Below are 13,317 nucleotides of genomic sequence, written 5' to 3'. Positions count from 1 at the left end.
AATTTAGAACGAATTGACCACTCTCCGGGTACTTCCAGGGCCTGGTTCCCTTGGGGAAGTGGCCAATATCCGTTCAATATTGGAACCCATCTTGCGACATGTCAAACTTCATCATTTTGCGAAACAAGTAATTATTTATTTATTTATTCAGACTAAGGCCGAAGTGGCCTGTGCGGTATATAAGAGTCTTCTCCATTCGGCTCGGTCCATGGCTACACGTCGCCAACCACGCAGTCTACCTGATCGATCCACGTGGCCCGCTGCGCACCTCGCCTTCTTGTGCCCGTCGGATCGTTGTCGAGAACCATGTTCACCGGGTTACTGTCCGACATTCTGGCTACGTGCCCGGCCCACCGCAGTCGTTCGATTTTCGCGGTGTGAACGATGGATGGTTCTCCCAGCAGCTGATGCAACTCGTGGTTCATTCGCCTCCTCCACGTACGCGCGTTGGTCCTCCACGAGCATCGTCCAGGTCTCGTGTCCGTAGAGGACTACCGGTCTAATAAGCGTTTTGTAGATTGTCAGTTTGGCACGGCGGCGAACTCTATTCGATCGGAGCATCTTGTGGCAGTCACCAGTGAGCCCAAGTACACAAATTCTTCTACCACCTCGATTTCGTCACCATCTATGCAAACTCGCAGTGGGTGGCTCACATTGTCTTCTCTTGAACCTCTTCCTATCATGTACTTCGTCTTCGACGTGTTGATGACTAGTCCGTTCCGCTTGGCTTCCCTCTTCAGTGTGATGTAGGCTTCCTCCATTTTCTCAAAGTTACGTGCCATAATATATATGTCGTCGGCGAAGCCAAATAGCTGGACGGACTGGCTTTGACTGTATTCCAGCAGTCCCCAAGAGGGGCCCCATCGAGCTCCCCCTCTTCCAGCAACGCTGCCTCGAGATGCTGCCCGTATGCAGTGGCGACATCAGGTTGCTTCAGTCGCTCTAGGTCGTACCGCGGCGGTCGTCGGTACCGAACATTGTTGATGACGAATAGTTTTGGGCGCAGTTCAACCATCACCAGATAGTGGTCAGAGTCGATGTTAGCGCTATCAATCAGAACGTGGTCGATTTGTGATTCTGTCTGCAGTGGTGATCTCCAGGTGTACCGATACGGGAGGCTGTGTTGGAAGTAGGTGCTGCGAATAGCCATATTCTTGGAGGCGGTGAAATCAATTAGTCGTAGGCCGTTTTCGTTCATCAGCCGGTGAGCGCTGAACTTCCCAATAGTCGGTCTAAACTTCTCCTCTTGGCCAATTTTAGCGTTCACATCTTGTTACATCCCTGCAGAATGTGACCAACCTCCCTTGTGCGAAATACCTTGAACGAAGTATGAAAGCTGTCATCAGTTGTCATGCACATAACGATGATAAAGCGTAAGTTTACGAATAAGTGAAACATAGAGTACGGTGAGATTTTCAAGATTAATTATTTGCCCTAATTACTATACATCATGCTATTTTCTATACCTAAATCTAGTTAAAACTTAAAATCTACCTTAACTGAATTATATACTAGAGGATTCTAACTAGAATTAGTCACAAATACAGGTAAATCTGTTTATAAATTTGTAGTGCATATGCGATGTGAAATTCTAACCTGCTTCCTTTAGGCAGACCCACCCCGCAGAACGAGTAACCAAGAATATTGTTATTGCAGCAAGTAATACTAAACGTGAGTAAATAATTATAAGTTGTTAGAACTATTGAACCTATATACTGCACAATAAAATCGTCTAAACCTAAATCAAAATCTAAAATACTTAAACTAAAATTAGCATAGATCTAATGTATTCTATTGAATTTGTCATTAAAGGAATTTTTAACCCTTTCGTCACCGGGTTACCAAATCGAAAATAAACAGTTTGATTGCAATCGCAACACATCTCCTATGATGATTTTGACGTCGTGGCTTGGGCAGCTGTCGTACTCACGTTCCAGCTGCGCGTAGAATGCGTCCTTATTATAATCAGTGCTTCTGCAGTGTGGGCTTTGGACGTTGATTATGCTCAAGTTGAAGAACTGGCCTTTGATCCTCAACCTGCACATTCTTTCATTGATCGGCCACCACCCGATCACGCGCCTTTGCATATCGGCCATCACTATGAAAGCTGTTCCCAGCTCGTGTGTGTTGCCGCAGCTCTGGTAGATGGTATGATTACCTCTAAACGTTCGCACCATTGATCCCTTCCAACGAACCTCCTGCAGCGCTACAATGCCGAATCCACAGTCCTTGAGCACATCGGCGAGTATGCGTGTGCTCCCGATGAAGTTGAGAGATTTTCAGTTCCACGAACCGAGTTTCCAATCGCTAGTCCATTTTCGTCGCAGTGGTCTTCGCCAATGGTTCCGGTCCGTACTCTCTTGTTGATTGTTCGTTGCTTATGTTTTTTTTTAAGGCTGGCTTTCAGGACCAAACCCCCTAAATTTCCGGAGGACCATTCCTCCTTATTCCCGGAGGACCATGGTGCACAGTTTCACTTAGAGTCCCTCGCTGGCCCTCTGACGATGATCAGCCGCCCCTAACATGGAGAACAGACGCTGTTGTGAGCCGATCCTGACATGGAGAACAGACGCTCAGTAAAATTTGCACCTCTGGAGAGGAGCAAATCCCCCCCCCCCCTCCCTTTCAGCATACGACCATAGTTCCCACCGGGGTTGGTTACCCGATCTTGCCTAAGGTTGCTCGTATCTCGACCAGCACCACGGGGAGGTAGGGATAGGAGTAGCTGGGTAAGAGGCTAAGGACCGCGAGATGGGGTCTATTTTATTCCTTCAGGTACGCGAAGTACCAATGGTACGCTTTACCCAGCATTTGCCGTGCCCACTAGAGGGTTAAGTCACTTGAATATCCTTAATCAGTCAGAGTCATTGCTTACATGTACCGTACAGCAGAATCTGCACTATCTATTGAGGGTACTTCGAGAGCAGATTTAATTTCTCACTTCAAAAATTGTCATAATTTGCAATATTTTTTAAAAATAATCTCACAATTTTATTTATTTATTTTCAGACTAAGGCCGGAGTGGCCTGTGCTGCACATAAAAGACTTCTCCATTCAGCTCGGTTCATGGCTGCACTTCGCCAACCACGCAGTCTGCGGAGGGTCCGCAAGTCGTCCTCCACCTGATCGATCCACCTTGCCCGCTGTGCACCTCGCCTTCTTGTTCCCGTCGGATCGTTGTCGAGAACCATAATCTCACAAGTTATTTGTATAAAATATGCAAAAACTCACTTCAACTGCCACTTATTTTAACTTTTCTGATCAACGAGTTGATTCGAAATGGTCTGATTTAATTTTATAAAAACTCTCGACCGTCAAAATTCGCACACAAAGGCTATATCTTGACTGCTCAACAATTAAATTCATATCCCTTCCAATTTGCACCAACGGGTTTCTCTTCGCTGCTGTGGCTATTGTCCGATTTAGAGCTTTTGCGGAAAATAAAATAGTAAAATAGACTAAATTAGCAGCTAGGAGTAAGGTGGGTAATCACGCGAATAAAGAAAAAAAAACAAATGTGAGGTGGTTGCAAATGCCCAAGCATCTAAATGAGATCTGCCGTGGTACACGTTTAAAGCTTTAACACTTATGCGGCCATCAAAAAAACACACGTGGATGGCCGACGTGTTCCCATAAATTGATATTCTCATTACTTCAACAATTTTCAGCCGATTTAGATAATTCTGACAGTTTTGGAAACAGAAACTCATATACTTTTTGTCAAGGTTTACAGCTTATGCTTATGGTTATACAAGAAATCTTAGAAGTAAGGCTTAAGCCACACACTTTTTTTTTTTACCCGAATCTCAGCAAAATGGTCAACTTTTACCGAGATTCGCACAGCCGTGTCCCAGCAAACATGTTTTTTGTCGAGATTTCGTAACCATGGGTCTATGGACTTGTCTCAAAAGTGGTACATGACGAATTTCGCGCCAACTCGACCAGCGGTTGGCAGCACCATCTCAGAATCGAATGAAACTAGGTGGGCATAAAAACATGGCATTTCTAAGCCACTCTGCATACTTAGTTTTTCAAAAATTGTGAAGACAAGAGTAACATTTGATGAGAGCCTATTTTTTTTATTGTTTTTTTGAAAACCGATGTAACTCTAAAATGACAAGACCTACAAAAAAGTGTTGTATGGCGGACTGTCGTGAAATTCCCAGAAGTTTTTTTGGAAAAAATACCCAAAAAATAAAAAACCGATTTCTACACTGAAAAAAAATAGTTTTAAAAAAATTAAAATCAATATTACAAAAAAAACCTCATCTCAGAAATCGATGAATTTTTTTCTGCAGATAGGTATTTCAATCATCTAACTTTTCTGGGAATAATGTTTCTGTGACATATTTAAGGAAAAATGTTTTTCTAACAAAAACTGTTTTCATGTCCATATTGAGTGAAAATGTATCATCGTGTTTTATGCATACAGCGCCAAATATAGGTTCAGCAGCCTATCATCAACCAACGACACATTTTGGACGTATAAAAATTTGTTTAGTAAGCAATTTAGCATAATCTAACATTAATGTGGACCAACATTTAAAAAGGGCTTATTTCTTATATCAATGTTACACACAAATGACCAGATATACAAAATTGGGATGTTTGATGGACTATTGTAAATTTGTCTAAACTGTAAAATCTGATATATATAAAAGAGCGTTTAGTTCACCGAGAAAATAAATCCATGAATGTTAAAATTAGAAATGGTTTTGCAAAAAAATTGAAGGTTAATTTTTTTCATCAGATGAACATTTTGATTCCAAATGATGAAGTGCGGTAGATAATTTCATTAGGGGGATTTTGGGTAAACGCACATTCAAAGAATAATAACTTTTTCACATTTTTTTATTTTTTCTTCAATTTTATTTGTTATTACATTTAATTCTTATTTCTACTTGAATACTCATTCATTTGTAAATTAACTCAAACAATTTGAAGACTTTTAGGTCTTCATCTGAGCGGGAATATTTTTTAGCCAGGATTTTATTATGAGCGATTGGTATAAAAGAATGAAACTTTTGTGTACCAGTTATAGTTTTTGCTTTTTCGAAAAGTTCATCAAACTCTTCTGCCATTTTTGAGTATTGCTCATTCGAAATATAACAGAAACGTAATTTACTGATATTTTTGTCTGTTTGTGTTACTGCCCATTCACACAACTCCCGAGGAGTCTTAATAGTATTTCCATAAAATTTGGCAAGACTTGCTCGTTTTGCCATTCTTTTGAGAGTGCCATCAATAGCTTTGCAAGGGCCTTTTCCGTGCGATGTTGCAAAAAGATAACCATTCTGCTTCTAAGCCATGTTTTAAATTGAAATTACACAGACTTGCAAAGTTCTTTTTATTTTTATAATGTGCTGCAGCTCCACCAGACACAAAAGTAATTTTTGTAAAATCGATCGACTGTTTCAAAAAGTCAATTAATTTTGAAATGAATAAGTGAACAGCTTTTGTGTCATGGGTCATTACTTCTGATATTATAATAAAGCTAACGTTTTCTAATTCACATGAGATATGAGATATAATGAGATATAAGTTTATCATTTTTTTCAATAAAATACGATACAAACAGGCTTTGTAACGGTTTCTAAATTACACCGATCAGTAGTTAGCCATTGCTGAAAACAACATCTTCTTTTCCACTATTACAGCAAATATCACTTCAGTTTCGTTTCGGCAACATTGCCCGTTTTTAAAGCAATTATTTGTTTTTCTTAACCCAATTGTTTTTTAAGTTACTTCGATACAAAAAGTCAAAGAAAATATAAACCCTTTTCAAATGTTGGTCCACATTAATGTTAGATTACGCTAAATTGCTTCCTAAACAAATTTTTATACGTCCATAATGTGTCGTTGGTTGATGATAGGCTGCTGAACCTATACTTGGCGCTGTAGACATAAAACACGCTGATAAATTTTAACTCAATATGGGCATGAAAAAAGTTTTTGTTAGAAAAACTTCGCACCATACCTTTTAAATGTAATACTAAGTTCAAGCATGAAATGCCGTGAAAGTCCATAGGAACGCAAATTTCAATACCTATTATTGGTCATCTTACGTTGGTTTAGTAGCTTGAAAAGAGTGGAAATCGTCTAAATTATCGATATGAAAATTGGATTTTTTTCGTATTTCGTTTTTATACTTCGTATTTTTCGTATGAATCAAAATGTAAACAAAATAACTCCCGCCATGCGCTTGCAATGCTCATGTCGGATGATAATAGCAGATACTTGTCTGCATTAACAAGTTCATACCATATTTTAGTTAAAAACCCCCCAGAGATGAGCCAGCCTAGGGCTGCAGGTCTCTTAACACTCGAGTACGTCACTTATTATTTTGTCACCTTTTGATTCTTTTAATTCTAATTTAAGTTTCAGATTAAGATCAACACTAACGCACGCTGTTATATTTGGACATGAGATCAACGTGTATTCTTTAATGATTTACTCTGCAGCCAACAAAATGATTTCCGGTCATTTTTGGCCATAACTGGGTAACCACGGGACAATTTACTGAAGCAACCTTCGGGAATCCGGTGATACATCACTCTGTTGATATAACAATCATGTCAAGCCACTCCATGTCCACACCACCATGTCAAGCTCCTCGAAATTTGTAAGATTTAGAAAGTTACCGCGGTCTACAAATTTACACCGATTCTTTTTTTACACGGTTGGGTTTTAGTCGATTATGACCTTCAGCGTCAATGAAACTATGAGTTCGCCCACGAAAAAAATCCCGAAAAATCAAAGAAAATTCAGGTGGTGTTTCAAAAGCTGATTTTTTTTAGGTTAACCGAGGAATTAATATATACCAACCGTGTAAAAAAATATTGTTGTAAGCAATATTGTAAAAATATTGCTTGTAAAAATCATCATGATAGAGGTATGTTTAACCTGGAATTTATCCGCTTGGCGGCTCTAGTATATGAGAAATTATTTGTAAGGTGGGAAATCTCGCAAGCTGTTAGATTTAGAAAGTTGTCGTCTTCTACATAGTTGTTCGGTTGGTGAAAGTCATTTTACAGGTTTAGTTTAAAATTCAACCGCTTGACGGCGCTAGTGCATAAGGAATATTCAGTGAGCTGAAACATCTTGCAATAAGGGGTGACTAACTCTAAACTTTGCGATAGTATTACTCATTGTCCCGCAATAGTATTTCGTGGTATTTATAGTAATTCATAATTTTCTTTAAACAAAGATACGGTTGCTAGTTCGTTTGTTATGGCGTTTGTCAGTTAGTTGTTGAAACATAGTGCTCTGCTCCCCCGTTTTGGAAACACCTAATTGCTAGTTTCTTAAGATTGTCTAAAACTTTCAAGCTGCATTTTATATTTCTAATGGCAAACCAAAACGGAGGCCCAAAGATTGTCCAATAAGTATTAGTAACAGAAAAAGTTGTTCAGAGATTTTTAAGGAGCCAGAAAACATGTGTTGCTTAAAACGGGGAATACTGTATTTATTGGGTGCGTTGCATTTCATGCTTTCCCAACCAGGGCTCTTCGATCGATTTACTATAGATACGACGTAGTTTTTCGCTAGTATTCGTTAGTATGGGGGAACGGTCCAAAATGGCCACTTTAAGCTTTTCCGATGTTTTCACCTATCTATATAAACAAGAGTATCATTTTGTTTTTTTAGCCATTTTGCCCCAGGGGTGCGTTATGCACTGTTCACTCCTATTTCTGGATACTGTTGAATGTTTTGAGTTAGTTTTCCCTTGTTTTGTAGGATTTAGGAAGCTGCCGTGTTCTACAAAGTTGTACATTTGATCAACCTCTTACCCGAGTAGCACACTTGTTGTAGACCAGTTTCTGTTACACATTTAAGACCAAATTAAGTCACATATGAGTTGCTGAAACCAAATCAACCCGAATTGTGCTGCTAGGGTATAGAAGCAGGTTTAGTTTAGAATTCAACCGCTTGGCGGCGCTAGTGTATGACGACTTTATCGCTAGATTAGATATGTCACAAACTGCCGAATTAACCACATTATTGTAAAAAATACAACACATTGAGTAAAATTGAGATATCTTTTTAGCCAGTTGACCAATTTGCAATAAACCACCATGTATTCCCCAAAAAATTAGTTCTCCATCAATTGAGAAGATAATAGAAGTTATTCGATAGAAGGCTCGGATGAATATAGATAAATAAAAGGCTCAGGTGCACTGGAAAAAGTGACCAGTAGTGAATTATTTATTTATTTCATTAACAATTCATACTAAAGTAGCGCGATTTTTTTTTCATATAATTTCTGACAATAATCTTGGAGTTAATTTGCAGTTCTTACTCACCTATGACTGTAGATGGTCAAAATGGTAATTTTGGAAAGTTCGTCCTACAGAAGCGAAATTTTTTCTAAGCAATTTCTAACGGTGATCCTAGAGCTCTCACTCTGCTATGAACGCAAGTGGCCACCAGACGGTGTTCCGGATAATCCGCAAACGTCCGTAAAAATGGTCATTTTGGGAAGTTTGTTCTAGAGCAGCGCATTTTTTTCCAAACCATTTCTTACGGTGATCTTTGAGGTAATACACAACTCTTACTCTGCTATGACCGTAGGTGGCCACCAGATGGCCTTCCGTATAATCCAGAGCGTCCGTAAAAATGGCCATTTTGGAAAGTTTGTCCTAGAGCAGCATATTTTCTTCCATACAACTTCTGACAACAGCCTTGAAGTAAACAACTGTGTCCCGCCAAACACGGAAACAAATCGTCAACGCGATTTTGACGTTTAGCTGCTTTTTAATTGGGTTTCACCCCAATTAGCGAACCCCTAACTAAAAAGCACCCCAACTAGAAACAACCCAATTAGCGAACGTTCACTGTATCTATTACCCTTCTACTTGTGATTATATGATAATTATCCCATTCACATAGCACAGAACGAGGATTATAATTGTCTTCCATCATTGCTTCTCTCATGTGTTGTATAGTCCAGATGGCTAGCGCGTCAGTCGAAATGCGCTAGACTTGGTGGAAGGCTTAGGTTCAATTCTCGTCTTCGGAATCCAAACTAAGCAGATTTTCATAATATTAGTTTTTCAACATTTGAAAACGGCGTAACAGCCAAAATTTATTCCTTCTGATTCTTCGTCTACATATAAAGCTATATATGTGGACGAAGAATAAAGGCTCCGTCAGACGTTGCAAGCAAATCACTCGTGCGAGCGAATAGTTTCTGAGAGCCTTCGCCATTGCAGTCACACGTAGCAGCTTTTCACCTTTTGCAAATGTCAGATTTACTCTCATGCAAATATAAACAAAAAAGAAAAACTTGTTTTTCGGCCAAAAAATCTAATTCCATTCCTATTTTTGCAGTGCAACGCTGCCATCTGAAAACGTTTTCACTTTTGCGAGCGAAAAATTTGCTAGTGCTACACTAGCAAGCGCAATTTTGTTTCAACGAGTGGCAAATTTTTACGGCTTAGACGATCCCCACCGATGCGTATCCAAATGAGTGTCTAGTATAGGAACGAAATGCGTTCATATTTTATTTATGCACTTGTTCTCGCACCGGTTGTTTCTATCAAGGTTGTTGAAGTGCAATCATGCTTCGCACCGGTGGTGAATATCCGGTTGCTATTGAGGCAAACACGGAAATAAATAAAATCAGGAAACAAATATTATTTATTTTCAAATCTTTCAGAACGCGCTCCAACTTTTGTAATATAAATATGTGCGTAATGCATTTTGTGATTATCCGATTAGCTAGACACACATCTGCTAGGTGGCGCTAGCTTATATGCAATAATTTAGTGAGGTGGATATCTCGAGATCTATAAAACTTAGAAAGATTTTGTCTTCTACAAAGTTGTTCTGGTAGCCATAACATTTATGATGGAGACTAGTTTAGTTTGGAACTCATACGCATAGCGGCGCTAGTGTATGAGAAATAACCTGTTAGGTTAAATATTTCTAAATCCGTAGTGGCCATCTTCTACAAAGTTATCCGAATTATCTGTTAGGTTGGTTATTATGTAAGATTTAACAATCAAAACCAGAAGTTTAGTTTGAAACCGCAATACTAATTGGCACTCGAGTTGAGTCGAATCGAGTCGAATACGAGACACTGAGAGATGGTCTTACTGTAGTATCTGTCAAAGGTACAACCAAGTGGTGGAATTAAATGGAATTGTACGAACTCGTCTTATGGCAAGTTACTTTGTAGAATACGTAAATATTCTGAAAATTCCAGATTTTGAGATATTTAACCTATCAGTTTATTTCTTATACACTAGCGCCGCTAAGCGATTGTGTTTAAAACTAAACTTGCTTGCATCATGACGGTTTTCACCACCCGAACAACTTTGTGGAATACGGCAATATTCTAAACAAAAAATTTCAGTTTTCGAAATATCTAACCTAGCAAGCTATTTCTTATACACTAGCGCCACCAAGCGGTTATATCTTAATCTAAACCTGCGTTGATCATAATGGTTTTGACCACCCGAACAACTTTGTAGAAGGCGGCAATATTCTAAAAATTATATATTTTGAGATATCTGACATTTCAGGTTATTACCAATACACTAGCGCCGCCAAGCGGTTGTATTATTAACTAAACTTGCTTTCGTCATGATGATTTTAATCATCCGAACAATTTTGTAGAAGACGGCAATATTCGTCTTAGACGATCCCCACCAATGTGTATCCAAATGAGTGTCTAGTATAAGAACGAATTGCGTTCATATTTTATTTACGCACTTGTTCTCGCACCGGTTGTTTCTATCAAGGTTGTTGAAGTGTTTCGCACCAATCATGTTTCGCACCGGTGGTAAATATCCGCGGTTGCTATAACAAACACGGAATAAAAAAAATCAGGAAACATATTTATAAATATTTATTATTTATTTTCAAATCTTTCAGAATGCGCTCCAACTTTTATAATACTACTATGTGCGTAATGCATTTTGTGATTATCAGATTAGTTCGACACTCATCTGCTTGGTGGCGCTAGCTTACATGCAACAATTGATATCTCTGAGGTGGATATCTCGAGATCTATATAAGACTTGGAAAGAGTTAGAAGGTTGCCGTCTTCTACAAAGTTATTCGGATGGTTAGTACCATTGCGATGGACGCCAGTTAGACGCCAAGTGGTTGTATTTCAAACTTAACTTGATGACTTCGACCATCCGAAGGTAATCAGGTAATTTCATATACACTAGCGCCGCCAATCAGTTGAAATCCAAACTAAACTGACCACCATCACAATGGTTTTGATGATAAATAACCGAACAATTTTTCAGAAGACGGCAGGTTTTACATTTATTAGTTACTTTATTTTTCCGTGTGATGGTTTGGCAACGGTTGGAGCGGGTCGCCAAATTTGCCAACTCGCTATTCACCGAAGGTTGCGTTTACATTTTCCAAACCCGTTTACCAACGACCGGTGCGAGTTCGAGTCATGATAGAGGTTGCTATTTTGGCTTTATTCACGCACTGGTGGGGATCGTCTTAGCAGTCACACAATGCATGCGAGCGTTTGCTTGCGAGTTGTCATTTGTTTGCATGCAATAACTTTCAGTGTAAACAGACATGCAAATTTTTGACAGACGTTACTTTCTGCGAGCAAAATGCTCTCTGCGAGTGATTTGCTTGCAACGTCTGACGGAGCCTTAAGAAGAAATAAATTTTGGCTGTTACGCCCTTTTCAAATGTTGGTCTAGATATAACCAAACTGGTGGTCTCACGTGCACTAGCACTACTCTACGGATGAATTTTAAACTTCAAAATTTTTAAACATGTTGGTTTCCAATTCCCGAACAACTTTGTAGAAGACGGCAATTTTCTAAATCCCACAGATCCAGAGATATCGAACTAAACTGATCTCTCATGTACACTAGCGCCGCCTTACGGCTGAATTCTGAACTAAACAGTTTCTCTACATATTGGTTTCCAATGCTCGAACAACTTTATAGAGGAAGTCAACTTTCTAAATCCAACAGATCCTCTAGTCCTTGAACAACTTTGTAGAAGATGGCAACTGCCTAAATCGCATAGATCCCGAGATATCTAGCGAAACTGGAAGTTTCATTTGAACTAGCGCCTCCAAGTGGATGAATTCCAAATCAATTATTTTCTTGACTCATAGGCCCGCATGGAATTAAAAATGGATATAGATTTTTTCCATTACGCACCATTTATTGAGAAAATTTTCTATTTTCATCGGTATTCCGTTGGTTCCGGATCTGCCGGAGGACCAGCAGAAGATCCATTGGACTTTAAAAATGTCCTCAATGAGAGTATATATCCCCTTCATTATTTTCCCGAAAAAACATGTTGATATCATTTGAATTGGCTTCATTACAACGAATTTTTGGACTGTTGTACTTTTTACAACACGCGAGTTCTCGTGTTATGAAAGTTGAAGCGAGTTGCGGAAGGTTAAGAAAGTTGTCATGTCCAACAACAAAAATCGGTTGATATAAGCCAATACCAAAGCAGCACAATTCCAGTGAATGTGGTTATAGCAATTTAATTATGACTGAATCTGGTCGTATACAAGTTATTAAAACATGTGTGCTGCTCGGGTATGGAAGCAGATTTCGTCGAAGAAACAAAACAAATTCCTTTTCATTGCTTTGTTTTTCGTGGGATGAATATCGGAACTATAAGATGAAGTCCAGGAGCAGTAACCCTATATGATATTCCAGAAAATATATAAAAATGAAGTAAACTTCCAAATACGTACTTAAGAACTTTTTCCGTATCGTACATCAATTCTCGCGTGATTTTTGAAAACGTCGTAAGTCCAAAAGTGAGGCTCTCTTTGTTTACTTTCTCTTTCGATTATTACGAAGACATTTACATAGCATTTTTTTACAGAGATCTGAAGAGAATTGCTTTGTCTAGCATGTAGAGGTGAAAACATTGCAATAAATGCAAAACTAGCTTTGATATTAGTGAAGAGAGCGTAATTAAAGAGAGTCTCTCATTTGGACATACGACGTTTTCAAAAATCACGCGAGAATTAGATATTAATAATATTATGCACAAGATTTTTTTATGTACAGGTTATCCGACTTGTCAATATCCCCAACTCGGCCATCTTGGATTTTTGTATGAAATTTATGCTCGTTTGTTTACGTTTTGCACTAAAAGTGTATGTTTCCCCCCCGCGCTGGTTATTCCCATCTACTGACGAAGTCGGATAACCTGTACATAAAAAAATCTTGATTATGCATTTAAAAAATAAACCCCTAATGTGTATCGAGGGACCAGTAAAAGTCAACACCATCTCTTGCCTACCTAGTCGTGTTAAATATGTTTTTCTACTTTTTCTCTGACGACTTATTCTCACTC

Source organism: Armigeres subalbatus, chromosome 1 (genome assembly GCF_024139115.2).
Source record: "Armigeres subalbatus isolate Guangzhou_Male chromosome 1, GZ_Asu_2, whole genome shotgun sequence".
Lineage (NCBI taxonomy): Eukaryota > Metazoa > Arthropoda > Insecta > Diptera > Culicidae > Armigeres > Armigeres subalbatus.
This window is presented reverse-complemented; position numbering follows the sequence as displayed.